Source organism: Stegostoma tigrinum, chromosome 6 (assembly GCF_030684315.1).
Source record: "Stegostoma tigrinum isolate sSteTig4 chromosome 6, sSteTig4.hap1, whole genome shotgun sequence".
NCBI classification, from domain to species: domain Eukaryota; kingdom Metazoa; phylum Chordata; class Chondrichthyes; order Orectolobiformes; family Stegostomatidae; genus Stegostoma; species Stegostoma tigrinum.
The window spans coordinates 36,492,372-36,508,316 of NC_081359.1; the positions used below are offsets into that span (position 1 = coordinate 36,492,372).

At 39.4% G+C, this 15,945-nt stretch overlaps 1 long non-coding RNA gene across 1 annotated transcript in view; it reads left to right on the plus strand.

The window, feature by feature from the left end:
* The window catches only part of LOC132209788 (uncharacterized), a 33,417-nt gene extending 20,590 nt beyond the window's left edge, over positions 1 to 12,827 (plus strand). The window contains exon 3 of the long non-coding RNA XR_009445875.1: positions 12,715 to 12,827. This is a non-coding gene — a long non-coding RNA (uncharacterized LOC132209788). The remainder of the gene's footprint in view (positions 1 to 12,714) is intronic.
* Positions 12,828 to 15,945: the final 3,118 nt, after the last annotated feature.

The window sequence follows — 15,945 nt, forward strand, 5'->3', positions numbered from 1 at the left end:
CCCTTGTTCTGAGTGTGTACAATTACAAGTTGGAGCACAATCCTGGAGGCCAGGTGACAAATGCAAATGCCTTGAGCCACCCGCTACTGGCAGATACATCACTGGTGGTACCTCCCCTGAAACAATCAGTTCTGGTTTTTAACTTTCTGGTTACTACTAACAATATCAGGCTGTGGACACAAAAAGATTCCATCCTGGCAAAACAACTGGTGGTGCTGGGGACAGCAAAAGGACCAACACAACCATGTTTGCAATCTTTGTGGACCCAGTGAGACCAAATCACCTTGGAGAATGGCATATTACTACAAGGAGCAAAAGTGATCATGCTGAATAAAGATTGCTGCCAGATACCGGCTGAACTCCATTAGGGACACGCAGGCATTTCCAAAACGAAAATATTTTTGAAAGGTTATGATTGGTCACCAGGATTGGGTGCTGACATAGCTGTGTTGGGTGGGGGCATTGCCCAGAGTGCCAACCAAAGATGACAATTACCATAAACAGCACACCCATAATTGTGGGAATGTCCGGGTAAACCCTCAACTCAGTTACACATCAACTCTGCTGGTCCCCTCATGAGCTGAATGCTCTTGGTCATTGTGCATGCCCATTCAAAGTGGTTAGACATGCATGGTGTTCACTCAGCAAACTCGGGGATAGCGAGCATGATGCATGGGCTCCCAGGAATATTGGCCACGGACAATGGGATGTCATTTGCCAGCAGAGATTTTGAGTATTTCCTACAGAAAAATGTCAGCGTGTTCCGACAGCTTCATCCAATGGATTGGAGGAAGCAGCAATCCACGCTTTGAAGGCAGGCTTAAAGAACAGCCTACGGCTTCACTCGATACCAAACAGTCCCGGTTCCTCTTTGACTGTAGGTCCATCCCTCACACAACTACAGGATAACTCCAGAGTTGCTCATGGAGAGACAGCTTTGCACCAGGTTAAACGTGATATTCCCGGACCACGGGAGGGAGGGTGAAACGGCAGCGGGAATGTCAATGCTGACCACATTTCTCCTCTAAGTGAGAGAGACAGTTTACTTCTGGGAATGAAATTTGGCTTCAAAACTATAAAAAAGGCCCTGCATTGGAACAGGGTAAGGTCAATGCATGATCTGGTTGTGTGACATACATAGTTCAGGTCGGTGACACAGTCCTGAACAAACACGTGGATCTCAGGAAAGCTGCTACATGACAAAGGGGGCAGAATTAAAATATTTCTGGCCCCTCAGAACAGCCACAATGGCTTAGAAGCCATGGGTTCTCCCCCATGTCTGGCATCGAAGAAACTCGAGAGCCAGAGACAGGTGCAGCCTCAATACCATTACCCCCTGATGAAAAGGAAGGCTCTCTCTTGAGATGCTCCAGATGCATGAAATGGCCTACAATCTGATACATGCTTCTTGTGTCTGAATCTAAATCAGTGGAACTAGACTTGGGGCAAAAATGACACGGGAGAATCAACAAGAGAAAGAACAGGCCTACATTGCCAGGCTTTGGGGAGGTGGGGTGGGTGGGAGGCAGCAGATAGTGGGGCACATTATGTAGTGATTGGAACTAGAGCCCAGTGGATCTTGTTGACTATGAGATCCTTTACTGGCGTGGTCATGACTAATCTTTGAGCCCTGGCTGACAGCTACAGAAAGGAGATTCTCCTCAGTCTAGGAACCGGCTCTGAGTTGACTGGTAAGAGCTCATATACTGTGCATATGTAAATAAATGGTGACTTGATGATGGGAAACCGACCTCTGTGCAGTAATTAAACTGGGGGTTATTAATGTTGCTACCATCCATCTGCCTATAATGCACTTGGGTTGATTTCATTTTTCCAGTGGAAAAAATAGGTGGCCTGGGACCTATTTGGATGGTGTAGTGATTGTAACAAGCTCTGCAAGCTGGACCTCATAGAATATGAGATAACAAGGTATAGAGCAGGATGAACACAGCAGCCAAGCAACATCAGAGGAGCAGAAAGGCTGATGTTTCAGGCCTAAGCCCTTCTTCAGAAAATCTGAAGAAGGGTCGAGGCCTGAAACATCAGCTTTCCTGCTACTCTGATGCTGTCTGGCCTTCTGTGTTCATCCAACTCCACACCTTGTTATCTCAGATTCTCCAGCCATCTGTAGTTCCTACTATCCCACAGAATATGGGTTCCCTAACGGGGGCTGTTTATCTGGTCCGATCACTAAGGATATAAAAGGATGAATGTCAGGGATATTGGTACCCTGAATGTCTGACTCATTGAGAGGCAATGCTAATGTCAAAGGCTCTGCATTTATGAACAAAAGGGTTTTTGGTGTTGGGATGCTAGCCTCTGTAGAGTTATTTCAGGTGGAAGAACAATAAAGTATGTAAAGTTTGCCATGAAACCACAAGCATGAAACCCACCTTTACTCCTCATCTCTTCCTCAAAAGTAACAGCAATAATATTATGAAAATTATTTTGGATAATATCCAATGAGGCAGCTATTGAGGTTATTTGGTCCTCCTGCATTTGTTGAAATGCTTTGGGGTCCTAGAAATAATGGCTCCAGAATGTTATAAGATTCTAATTATGAATGAAAAAGATGACTAGAGCCTGAACAAAGTCATTCCAAAATGAAGGGAGGAAAGTTTGAATAACCCTCTCATGCTGAGAATCACATGAAAAATATAAATTACACTGCTAACCATGTTGCATATCTCAGTATAACCTGCTGCCATAAAGCTATGAACATAAGTTCAGGTAAAATTTGGATGAGCCAGTGTATTGATGAGTTTTGGAGGGATTTGACAGGAGTCTTTGCAAAATATCAGGTAAATTATATATGAGCAGGAAGCTGACTTAATTCTTTTGCATCATATTTCCCTTGTGCTTTCTCTTAGAAAATAACTTTGCCATGTAGAGATGACATAGAACAGGTTTCCAGAGGTACATTTTTTTTTATTCACATATGGGATGAGGATATCACTGATAAGGCCAGCTTTTCTTGAGCATCCCAAATGCCATTAAGAAAGTGGTATTGAACTGGCTTCTTAAACAGCTAAAGTCCATGTAGTATTGCTGCACCTAGAGTGCCTATCAAGAGGAAGTTCCAAGATATTTTTGACCTGGTGACAATGAGGGCAGGATGAAGTTACTGCAAAATGTCTGGTATGTGGTGGATTCTATAAACCAACTGTATTGGAATGGGAGGGAGTGAGTGTTTAATCTAGGAATGGAATGCCAATCCATGACTGCTTCATCCTGGTTGCAATAAGCTTCTTGAGAATTTTTAGAGTTCCATTGATCCAAACAAGTGAGTTTATTTGATCCTGTCCCATTCATTTATTCATGGCAATACCTCTAGCAATCAATCAGTGTAATTTTCTCTTGTAGTATAAATCATTTTTATTTTTGATTATTTGTGAATCTTATGTTTGTCTTGATGGAGGTCAAGAGAACAAGCAACATGTCAGGAACATATCTATTGATCAATATTCACATTTTTCTTTTGTTTCTGTAAACTGTATAAAATAATAGAAACTTAAAGATTCCTGCCCACGGAGAGGAAGAATTAACATAGTTGAGGTGCTCACTTGATTTTCACAGGGCAATGAAGTAGGAGATCATTAAGAGAATGTTTTGGTAAATTTCAGTAACCAATGGAGATAGTCGCCGAAGGCAATTAATGACATGAATGTAATTAAACATCAAGGTTTCTTGTGACATAACAAGCGGGTGGCAATCAGCCAGCAATAGAAAGTCAATTGGTCCCTGCAAGCAAGAGTAGCAAAAGCTGGAATTTAATTAGCATCGTTAGCAGTGTCTTGAAGTAGGAGAAATGCAAGTCAGGATCACAGGTCAATCAGCTTAATTTTAACGTTCGTAAAACTTTCAGAGACGATAATCCAGGAAAAATTAATAGATGTTTTGATAAATGTGGCTTAAATAGGAAAAAAAGCCTGATTTTGTTAAATGTTTGAAGGCCAAGGGAAACAGCTGGAAAGTAAATACAGCTGCAAATCATAAGGACTGACAGTACAGAAAACAGAAGAAAATAAAAGCAGAAATTACTGGAGAGTCTAAGCAGGTCTGGCAGCATCTATGGAGTTCTAAAGAAGTGTTGCTGGACCCAAAATGTTAACTTCGCTTTCTCTCCTTGGAAGCTACAAGATGTGCTCCAGCAATTTCAGTTTTTGTTTTAGAATTCCAGAATCTGCCGTTCTTTCTTTAGTTTACAGAAGAAAATAGGAGTGCTTTACGAACTGTGAGTATCTTCAGATTGACCTGGTTCATACAGGCAGCCATTTGAATTGAAGTTGATGTATACAATGACTATTTCAAATATGATCAGCTTTCAGCCCTGTGTTGAGCTAAGAGAAAGTGTGCCTAAATTCCAACAAGTGCACAAAAAAAAGCTGCATTCAGGAAAAGTATATTTCCAATGGAACAACTCTGAAGTAAGGATTCAAGCTGAAGAAAAAAAAAAGGGAACACCAAGCACAGCCTGAAAACATATAAAGAATACAGATGATTAAATATAAAGTGAAAAGGCAAAAAAACAGCAGCAGGATAGGTACTAAATTCACACCATGTACTGAATAGACATAGATCGTCTATCCGTGCGCAAAATTTTTAAACAAAGGCAGCAGCAGGTAATAGAGCTGATTAGTAATGTTGTTAAACTAAGGAAAAAAGAAGATAGTATACAACTGGCATACAGATGCAGAAATACTTCAACGACAAGTTGTCAAATTCACACACCCCATAATGGAAATCTGGTTACCGCAGATGTTTCCAAAGGGCACAGTGTGAGAACTGAGGCACTGTTTTCCCCTTCTGAGACATCTTTGGAAAGTCTGCCTGTCAATGAGAAGTGTAGCTTTTAAATACCCGTGGTCCTCTGGATGCACAGCAGCCTTTCAAAGATGGTATGGGCACCAAGAATTCTGGTCTTTTAGCTGAAATCCTGTCAGTGGTAAGTTCTTCCAAGAATGATAGCTGATAGAGCAGGGATAGACTTGAACCACAGGGTAAGGTAGTTAGTTATTGAGGCACGTTTGATAAGACACTGCAAGAGATCTCGCAGGCCTTAAGATGAAGATCAGTGAAACTTACATTAGCTAAGTAAAATTCAGTTTATTGGGGATAGACAAGAATGCAGAGTTGTCAAATTAGCTACAAGTTTATTGAATAGCGGAACATGCTCGAGAAAGCGAGTAGGCTACTCCTCTAATTCTTATGTTCATTACATTATTACAAAACTACATTTTTCAAGTCTTCAATTCGGTGTCATAGTTTCTATAAATGCTCCTGTGGAGCACTTTAAAGCATTTTATTACATTAATGACACTGCACAGGTGTAGGAAGTAGTTGCTAACATGAGGATAAACGGATATTGTTAAGATTTAGGGGTGCTATTAGTAAGCAGGTCAGAAGCATGTTTGATCAGATTACCTTTTCGATCATTCAGGGTAAGCTAAATACTTCCGAATTGTTTCAGTTAAGATAGAATCTGAGCATCTTATGAAGTTTATAGGATCTTAATTTGTTTGATTAATTGAAATAAAATTAAAATTGATTGATCTATTACGTTCATTGGCCTTCTGTTGTTGAGAACTGTATTGAAGTTTCATTGTTTGGGCTATGCTGTCAGATGAAAGGTAAGGTGATGGCTGGCTTCATTTGGAAGCATGATGCTGCCATGAGGCAACTCCCATTTCTAATTTCTTGCCAATAGGATAATCATTTCCTTCTATTTAGGCAAAGATACTAAAATATCTATCCGTTCTAAAGAAAAATGATATTGAGGCTCTTAGAAGTTTGTTGAAAACAGATAATTGAATCTTCATTTGACTGACATTTTAGAACATAAAACATAGAGAAATGGCAGATGGAGTTCAACCTGGATAAATGCGAAGTGATGCATTTTGGAAGGTCGAACTTAAATGCTGAATACAGGATTAAAGGCAGGATTCTCGGCAGTGTGGAGGAACAGCGGGATCTTGGTGTTCAAGTGCATAGCTCCCTCAAAGTTGCCACCCAGGTGCATAAGGTTGTTAAGAAAGCATATGGTGTTTTGGCTTTCATTAACAGGGGGATCGAGTTTAAGAGCCGCGAGGTTATGCTGCAGCTCTACAAAACCCTGGTGAGACCACACTTGGAATATTGTGTCCAGTTCTGGTCGCTCTATTATAGGAAAGATGTGGAGGCTTTGGAAAGGGTGCAAAGGAGGTTTACCAGGATGCTGCCTGGACTGGAGGGCTTGTTTTACGAGGAGAGGTTGACTGAGCTCAGACTTTTCTCTCTGGAGAGAAGGAGGAAGAGAGGAGACCTGATCGAGGTGTACAATGTAATGAGAGGCATGGATAGAGTCAATAGCCAGAGACTTTTCCCCAGGGCAGGATTGACTGCCACAAGAGGTCATAGTTTTAAGGTGTTAGGAGGAAGGTATAGAGGAGACGTCAGAGGGAGGTTCTTTACCCAGAGAGTTGTGAGCGCATGGAATAGTTTACTAGTGGTAGCCATGGAAGCGGAGTCATTAGTGACATTTAAGTGACTGCTGGACATGCACATGGACAGCAGTGAATTGAGGGGAATGTAGGTTAGGTTATTTTATTTTTGGATTAGGATTATTCCACGGCACAACATTGTGGGCCGAAGGGCCTGTACTGTGCTGTACTTTTCTATGTTCTATGTTCTATCCTAGAAAAGAAGTGGGAAATATTGCACAATCATTTCTTTTTATGCTAAGTACAACTGAAGACAAGGAATTGATGATCAGATTCTTTGGATCGAACCTTGATTTAACTTTGACCTATGCAATAGGGGGACTGCAAAAGTATTACTTTACCATGTCAGATTTTTTGAAATGCATCATCCTGTCCTGGAGCTAAGTAGATAGACTTGCTTCAGAGATAATTGGAACTGCAGATTCTGGAGAATCTGAAATAACAAGGTGTAGAGCTGGATGAACACAGCAGGTCAAACAGCATCTTAGGAGCAGGCAAGTTGACGTTTCAGGCGTCCCTTGAGCATTTCTGATGAAGGGTCTAGGCCTGAAACATCAGCCTCCCTGCTTCTAAGATGCTGCTTGGCCTGCTGTGTTCATCCAGCTCTACACTTTGTTATCTTAGATAGACTTGCTGCTACCTCAGAATGTCTTGAAGTTCCAAATACACCAATCTCTCTTGTACCCAGTAATTAACCCAATTCAACAACCATCATGCAGAGCAAGAAGACATCAACACTCCATCTCTTACTGACGGATTATTTTTTGGACCTTCATACTTGGCTTTTAGTTGTTACATTTCCCATCTGTGCACAATTTTGTTCAACAAAGATTAAAGAGACTTTTTCAAAGGTAGTGACAACTGCCCATGCTGGGGTCAGGATAACACTGTGTGGAGCTGGAGGAACACAGCACACCAGGCAGCATCATCGGCGTAGGAAAGTTTATGTTTCAGGTCAGAAATGGGGACAGGGAAGGGAGCGCTGAAATAAATAGAGAGCAGACGGTGGGGCTGGGGAAGGTAGGTGGGATGGTGATTGGTGACTGCAGGTAGGCAGTGGTGGGGATTGGTCAGTGAGGTGGGAGAGGCGGATAGGTGGGACAGAATTAAAGAGAGTCTTTGAATTTTAACAGAGGCTCCAACAATCTATTTCACCACCATTTATTGATAATTTTGAGCAGTTCTTTAGGAATCATGCTTGTGTGAATCTGACGGACTGCCTTCATTTTAATCCATGCACAAAGCTGAAATTGCACCAGGAACATACTTAAATAGTATTCTTGACTTGCCTCACAACCATTGACCAGGCTAGCTCATTACTCTGTCGACACGCACCTCAGATCTCCTACTTTTCTTTAAGCTGCTTTATCTTTCTAAATTTTATCAATATCTTGGCATTAATTAGCAGTTTCAGCTACTGTCTCAAATATACCAGTAGTATTCAGGGGAAATGGGCTGCATTATTAACTACATACAGTGAAGGTGGGGAATGAAATCATTTCAACTTACACTGTATCACTTCAGAGCAGAATGCAGAAAAAAAACTTTGTTGAAAAAAATCACAAATATTGACTATTTTTCTTTTCAGTTTCAAGCTGATCGGTTCTAAAACCCAACAATACAGGGAAGAATTAATTAATCAAAAGGAAATCAGAGGTTACAGGCTCCCAGTTTGCTGAAGTCACACCTGAATCTGTCATGAAAGCCAAAGTGGAGAATTTGTACTGCTTGATACAAAACAGTTATATAAGATGACTTGAAGTCTCGTGTTAGAGCTACGACAGAAGAGCGTTAAACCCCAATGGAATTGTGTAATTGATATACTCAATTTACATTTTTGAATAGTTTTTACAATATCAAGGGTGTCACTGCTACTGAATCTAGATTTCTTACCAACATTACATCTGTGGTTCTAATTTTATCACTATGTGAGCAAATAGGCTTTTAGTGAATTAAAGTTGAGTTTATCTGTTCTAAAAAATATTATTGAAAGCCAGCTATGAATTCTGTATCCAGTCTACCATTGCTAATCTGATTTGTCCAGTTTTTACCAGCCATGATTATTGCCAATCCTTTTCATCATAAACACTTTGTTTTTTTTTGTATACAAAACAGATATTAAGAACTGTGGATGCTGGAATTCAGAAATACTACCAGAAATCATTGCAAACCTCAGCAGGTGTGGCAGGATACCTGTAGAGAAACAGTGTTAATATTTCAGGCCCAGTGACCCTTCTTCAGAATAGAGGAGTTCAAGGCAGGTATACTTGAAAGAAATGTGTCAGTGAGTTAAAAACTCACAAAAAAAACCCATGAACAGTAAATGTTTGTTTAGTTCACTCACTGCCACATCTCTTCCAGGTATGCCCAACTTGAAGAAGTTCTGCACCTCCAATCTGAAAAATGCTCACTGAACCCGAAACATTAATTTTGATTTTTACACTGCATTTTACATTGTAGTTACTGTTAGGGGACCCAAAGATCACCCATACTATTAACTCCTTACCCTTGATTCGACATCCTGATCATTTGAACGAAGATCATTCATAACAGATGTTATCCTTGTTTAACATTTGTACACCTTTATCTTTACCTGGCTCCCAATTCCTCAATTCTTCATGAATGTTGTATACCCACCAATACTCAGGGCCTTATCCTTGTTGTCATCCAGCCATATCACTGTAATGGCTATCAGAGCATATTTATTTACTTCAGGGTGCATTTACTTTCTCGCAAACACTAATCACATTCAGATACAGGGCCTTTAGTTTTGTTATTTTACAACCTTTGCAACATCTACTTTTGACTGTTAGTGTATTTAGAGATCTTTTCAAATGTTCTTCCCATTCTATGACTTCCTTTTCCCATGGGAACACTTTGCTGTCCTGTTTTGGTGCTCTCCTTTGACTTGTTACAACTGTACAAGCTTCATCCCCATCCCACATTTAAGGATGTCAGCTGGTGAAGTCATTAATGTGTCTGGAACCATAAATTAAACATGAAGTAGCTGGAGGGTAAACTTAAACAGGGAATACTTTTTTGTAGATGTCTCAGCTCTATAGTCAGTTCTTAGATTGCGACCCCACCCCCTACTCCCCCACTCCCACCCCCCAGCACTTGCATCCATGTCACCTATCCAATCTCTTAAAGGGAGAATACACATCCAACTACGTATATAACATTCCTTCCCCCTTTATTTCAACACTGACCATAACAATATATATACGTCCAACAACTATAACTACTATACAGGCATTGTATAATGATGCTAACATTATCTACATCATCAAGAATATTTCCAAAAAGAATGGTGAAAGAAAACAATTCTTTCATAATCTACATTGACATGATAAGTCTGTCAGGGAGAAGGCAATTCTTGGAAGACCATCTCCTTGTCTCAGATGCTTTTCTAGTGTGGTCTCCCACTCTTCTGGAAGCTCCTGTTTTTCTGGAGATACATCCCTCTCTCTTTGGTTGTTGTCAGAGTGCCCTCTCTAAACTTGTTCCAGCACTTTTCCTCTTAATGATGGAGAAGTAACACTTCTCATTCCCCACATTAAACACTGGATATGTAGGGACGTAATCCTGAGCAGTTTTTATGACAATTTCCTTCCGCTCAGGACTAAGTCCACTGCTAGGCTCATGACCAGATCATTCTGGGTAGTGTTCTGCACCTGGCTTGTTGACACCAGTACCTTGACTCCCTGGAACCCCTTAATTCCTGGTAGTCCATTGTGATCAATAAATGATGGCTTAGCCAACTACACCCAAATCTACATAATATAAAAAGGTTTTCTTTCAAAACAAATTTTAATGTTATCCATATAATAAAACTAATGAATAGGTAATATGGGATATGTTTTGCACAATTCTTAAACCATGTTATAACTATCTTATTTCTAATTTTTTTTAGACACTGTAAGTAATGCTAATACTTTTCTTTTATTCCTGTTTTGTATCTAAGATTCGTACCTAGATACTTGTACTTAAATTGGCACCATTAAACACAGCCATTGTAAAAACTTTTCACTGTACTGGTGCACATGTGACAATAAAGGATATTCTATTTGTTTCTAGTTGCAGTACGAACAATGCACGTGTATTGCCGTGCTTTTCCAACCATTGGCACATTATTTCACATGAGTAGGCTGACAGAGCCAGCGTTTATCTCTGCAGGCATACTGCTGCCATTGAAGGTATTTCTGAATATGGGCCAAAGATAGAGACTGGAAGTCTGTGCTCTATCAGCAACATGAAGCACTTGCTGTGAAGGAAACGGGCAAGCTTCTTAACAACAAACACAATGCCCAATCTTTCCTTTTCCACTTCAGCATACTTCTTCTCTTGTTTTGTTAGTGACCTCAATGCAAGCATACTTGGTCTTTCCTCTCTAATCGGTAAGATGTGTGGCAGTACAGCACAGCATATGGTGGCATTAAGCAACCCCCAACATCACATATTCACAATAAGTCAAAATTATAGCTGTATGGAACCATTGTCCAGGTTTGGTAGACCATACTGACACCAACATTAAGCCACTCTGGCATAACCAGTGAGGGTGGCACAGTAGCACAGTGGTTAGCACTGCTGCCTCACATTGCCAGCAACTTGGGTTCAACTCCACTCTCAGGCAACTGGCTGTGCAGAGTTTGCACATTCTCCCTGTGTCTGCATGGGTTTCCTCTGGGTGCTCTGGTTTCCTCCCAAAGATGTGCAGGATAGGGGAATTAGCTATAGTGTTTAGGGATGTGTAGATTAGGTGCATTACAGGGTGATTGGTCTGGGTAGGGTGCTCAGAGCCTGATTCCACACTTTAGGGATTCTTGATTCTGCGAATCACATGTGGCTATCTTACTTCAATCAGAGCATTTTGGAAGATACACTTGGATCTTATCATCATACACTGAGAAAGTCATTACAAACTTTTCAAGCATGGAATTGTTGAATTCACACTCACTGATTCACCTGTTTTTAGTGAGCTCATTTCTAAGAAACAACATTACCATGTCCTGCGTTGATTTAACTTAATTCTGAAATATACTTACTTCAATTCTGACCCAAGGGATCGGGCCTTCATTGTGGACACTGAGGATCTGGCAGACAGCACACTCACTTTAAAATGCAATCCATTAACATGCAGTAGACCTTTAAGTGCTGCAGCAGCAGACTTGATCCTTACCTGGAATTATAAATTCACAGAGAATGGTGTATACAAAAGTTGTTGCAGGCCTTGTTTAACCTATGATAACCACTAACCTATTGTGCCATCATTCTACGTAAAGCTAGAATTGCACAAAACTTACATCAAAAATTGGAAAATGCAACTTAAGAATTTCAAACAAGTTTTGCGTGGGCTTAATATATTCTTTCAAGATATGAAGGAAGTTTGGAAGTCTGGGGAAGTGAAAATGTGAGAAAAAAAATAAATTTTACAAAATGAAACAAGGAATAAAGGAAACAATAGATTTGGTTATAGAATAAGATTGTACTAAATGTTTAATAACCGGTAATTTCTTTTCTCTTTTTGTCAAAATACATGATGTTTCCTTTTGATGATAAGTCAGAAAAATACTCTTATGGTGTACCAGATCACATTTGACTCATGGAATTCACTGTTTTTGTCATTTTGCATCAATACCCAAAAAATGGCAGACACATTGGCCAACAAAAACTGAACATATTCCTATGATAGTTTTCTGTCAATCACTTTCACAAAGGCATTAAAATATTTTCAATAATTTAGAAAATTATTTGGTTAAAATAGTGTATAAATGAATGTCATAATCATTCACCCATTTCCATAATCAGAAGTAATTTTGAGGCTAATATAATTTTATGTTGTCTATTGTGTTTTATGGCTTGTTATTTTCTGCTTTAATTGTTTTTTCATATCATTATTCTTGTGTAGTAAAATTAATTAATTGAGTCCATAAAAGAAAATTTCCCACTTCAAGTCATTGGGGCAGGAGGATGACTGATGTGACCTTTGCGATTTACATGTTCAGGGTACTCATTGTCATTTTGTTTAGGTAGTGAGGTGGCAATCAGGTTGAACTAGTCAAAAGTTATACTTTTCACAAAGGCGCAGAGAATGCTGGAGAAACCCATCACTTCTGGTAACATCTGTTGAGACAGAAACAGAATTAATGTTTGAAAATCAGTATGATGGCTCTGAAGAAGTTCTAAAAAGGGTCACACTAAATTCAAAGGTTTTACTCGGTTTCTCTCTCCACAGGTGCTGCCAGACCTGCTACGCTTCTCCAGCATTCTCTGCGTTTGTTGTATCCTTCTTCCTGCAAGCAATTGGAGCAACCACTTTAACACATCATTGGATGTTCAACATGCCACCATTATCTCATTCGCACACAGATGGCTGAGATCAAAGTTCTTACAGTATCAAAAAAAAGTCTCACTCAGCTTACATCAATAAAACTATAAGATTTCAAGTCAGTCTCAGTGATTTTCTATTAAGTTACTCGCATATTTTGGTTATGAACTCATTTTCAGCTGTATTAATAAGGTGAGCATTACCATTCTAAGTAGTCAATTAAGAATATTTAATAAAAAGAGAAATAGTAATAATCATGTTGTTCGATGTTCACTACTGTGTTGGCTAATGGAATAAACATATCTTGATAATGTCAGTTAGTTTCAGTGGAGCCTTGAATTATCATCTCAGTTACATTAGTCTATTCAGGAATGTGAGCCTTTATTCCAAGAATTTTAAGTAACATTTTGCCAAAGTTTTTCTTTATCTTTGAAGTAACTGAAGCTTCACACCAAAACTACTGAATCTCTGTTGTCAAGGAGCACTTCAACTTTTCCAAGGGCCTGATTACCTTTGTGATATCCCTCATACTGCCATTCTTGAAGAAGATCAGCCTAGCTCTTAAGAAGTTCCGAGCAAGGAGAGACATACCAAAGAATATGCAACTGTCAGGCTTGGTTTTTGCATTTAAAGAAGTGAATCCAGAATACATGACACTTCAGTGTACCAAGATCCCTTAGAAGTTCCTGGAGACCAGGAAAAGAAGAATTTTCTACGTATTGATGTAGTGATGCCAGTTTCTGTCACAAACAATGTTAATGAAGAACCACTGCATGCTGTTGCTAAGATAGAAGTACCAATATCATTAACTGTACAAAACAACAACAATAATCTTCCAATCATCAACACATTGAATAACCTTGATCAGGTCTCATAGAATTATGGACCACAGCAAAATCACAATGCGCAGGAAAATGTCACAGTAATACTGAAACTTGACAATTATGTTCTACCTTTTCATGAAAGCCCAGAGGATTCTCTCTCCTTGCCTGGCTTTCCGAGAATACTGTCAGAAACAATAATATTTGAGGATAAGGTTTAGCTCAGATCATCTTTACATCTAGAAATGATTTGTACTCCCAGCAGTCTTAATAACAAATCTTCCAGTGCAAGGAACAATGTCTGCAATAATTTTCATTAATAGCTCACAGTCCTTGCATGGGTCTTTTGAAGAAGTGAATCAATACTCTGCAGTCTTCTCAGAGGATTCAATCATTTCTTCATCTTAAACTTGAGAATACAGTGCAAGAAGCACGAAGTATCATTATACTGGCCAATAAGGAATGGTGATACCAATCAGTTCTTACTCAATATTGCAACTTCACCATTCAGCTGTGTTTTGTTTCCAGATTCTTTGTTTCCAATGGAAGACATATTGGAATTGTGCTCCAAGCTGAGACCAAACAAAGGCCAGTTAAGAAAAACAAAACCCTGATGAACACCTATCAGTCTTAATTCTGATGCAAATGTCCAAAGGCAACCAGCTATTTCAATACCATGGGGTCTGAGATGAAGTTACAAATATTATGCTTCTCATTTTACCTGCTAAAAACATGGTTTGAGATTAGTCAACCGATCATTTTATTTCCATGGCATTTCAAATGGCTACAGTCTTCATATGGAGAACTGTAAGGTCACTGCAGCTGTTGATTCAGTGAACAATAGAATTTAGCAGAAAATGGTGAGGTTACAAATAATATTTGAAGAATATTTTTGCAGTTAATGCTGTTGGAAACTCAGAATGCGCTTGGCGGGGGGGTGAAGGATAGGTTTTAGTAGCTACGCAGATAAATCTTTGAAGTATGCTGTTACTTAAATATGAACTCAGTAGTATTGTAAGGGAGGCTTGGCCAGAAGTTTGGGATTAGAGCAGTAATAGGCAAATATGCCTGCTGCAATGTCATTATGTATCTATCATCAGTGAAAACTGCTCAAAGAAACACTAAGGTCTAGCCTGAACTTATCTGAACAGATGAATCCATATTTAATAAAGAAATTGCTTCAAGCAGCTTCTACACTGATCACAGTGTTGAAGGCCAAGGGAAAGAAATCCACTACTCACCCAGATCTTCACCACATGTTTCTAACATTACTTAATCTCTCAGTTATTGAGAATCAACCCAATATTCCAACTAATCCCCATATTACAAATCTCCTAGCTCGCCCGCACACTTTCTCAAGTCAACTACTCATTCTCTGAATTGTTAACCAGCCCTTATACAACTACGCACCCTCCAAAACAACTATCCAATTCCAAGTCTCATCTTCTGTCCTCTGCCTAAACTGACAACACTGTCTCATTCCATCACAAATCACTCCTCATCCATTCAATTATAGATATACTTAACCACCCACCCACTCACTCACTAACACGACTGAGAGACTTGATATTTAAGCAATACCTGAATACAATAGCTCATGTTGTAAAAAAGGTATATCTTCTCCACAGCACTTCTTCAGCAGTCTTCCTCATTGATGGCTGCGCTGAGTGTTGGTTATACAAGTGGAATTTGGACACCAATCTGGAAGTGTGCAAAAAGGCAAGTACGTTATTATTTCCACAGTCAGCAATGATGCTCTGCAGTATCCCTGCTGATCAGAAAATCAAACCTCTTGCTGAAATTTCCTGCCACAGCCTGGAAAGAGCCAAACACTTTAAAGATTGGAGCCACATTCGTTGGCAAAGGATGAGACCTAAATATTTAATGGTACATATTATTCCAGAAAGATAGGAATTTAGGGATAGGTAAAGTTTGGCTTGGTGACTAAAGTTTGACATTATTATGATTTAGAGAGGTAACCTCAGTTCTAAAGGTTAGGATTTAAAGTCAGTTTGGGTAGAGATGAGAAATGATCAATGGAGAAAAAATCTTGTGAGTGTAATTTATAAGTACCTTAAAAACTACCACTCTGTAGTGTAGGGTATTCAGTATGAAATTAAGAGAGCTTGTTTGGAAACATAGTGATAACCATGAGTGAACTTAATTTACATATAAATTGATGAAGCAGAATGGTAAAGATATCCTAGAAGATCAGTTCACAACGTGACTTTGGGTCTTCTTGTTAAGAACAGCACTTGTCAGAGACCAGCAGAGCTTAGGAGTGTATTTTAGGTCTGGTAAAGTGCAATTAGACAAG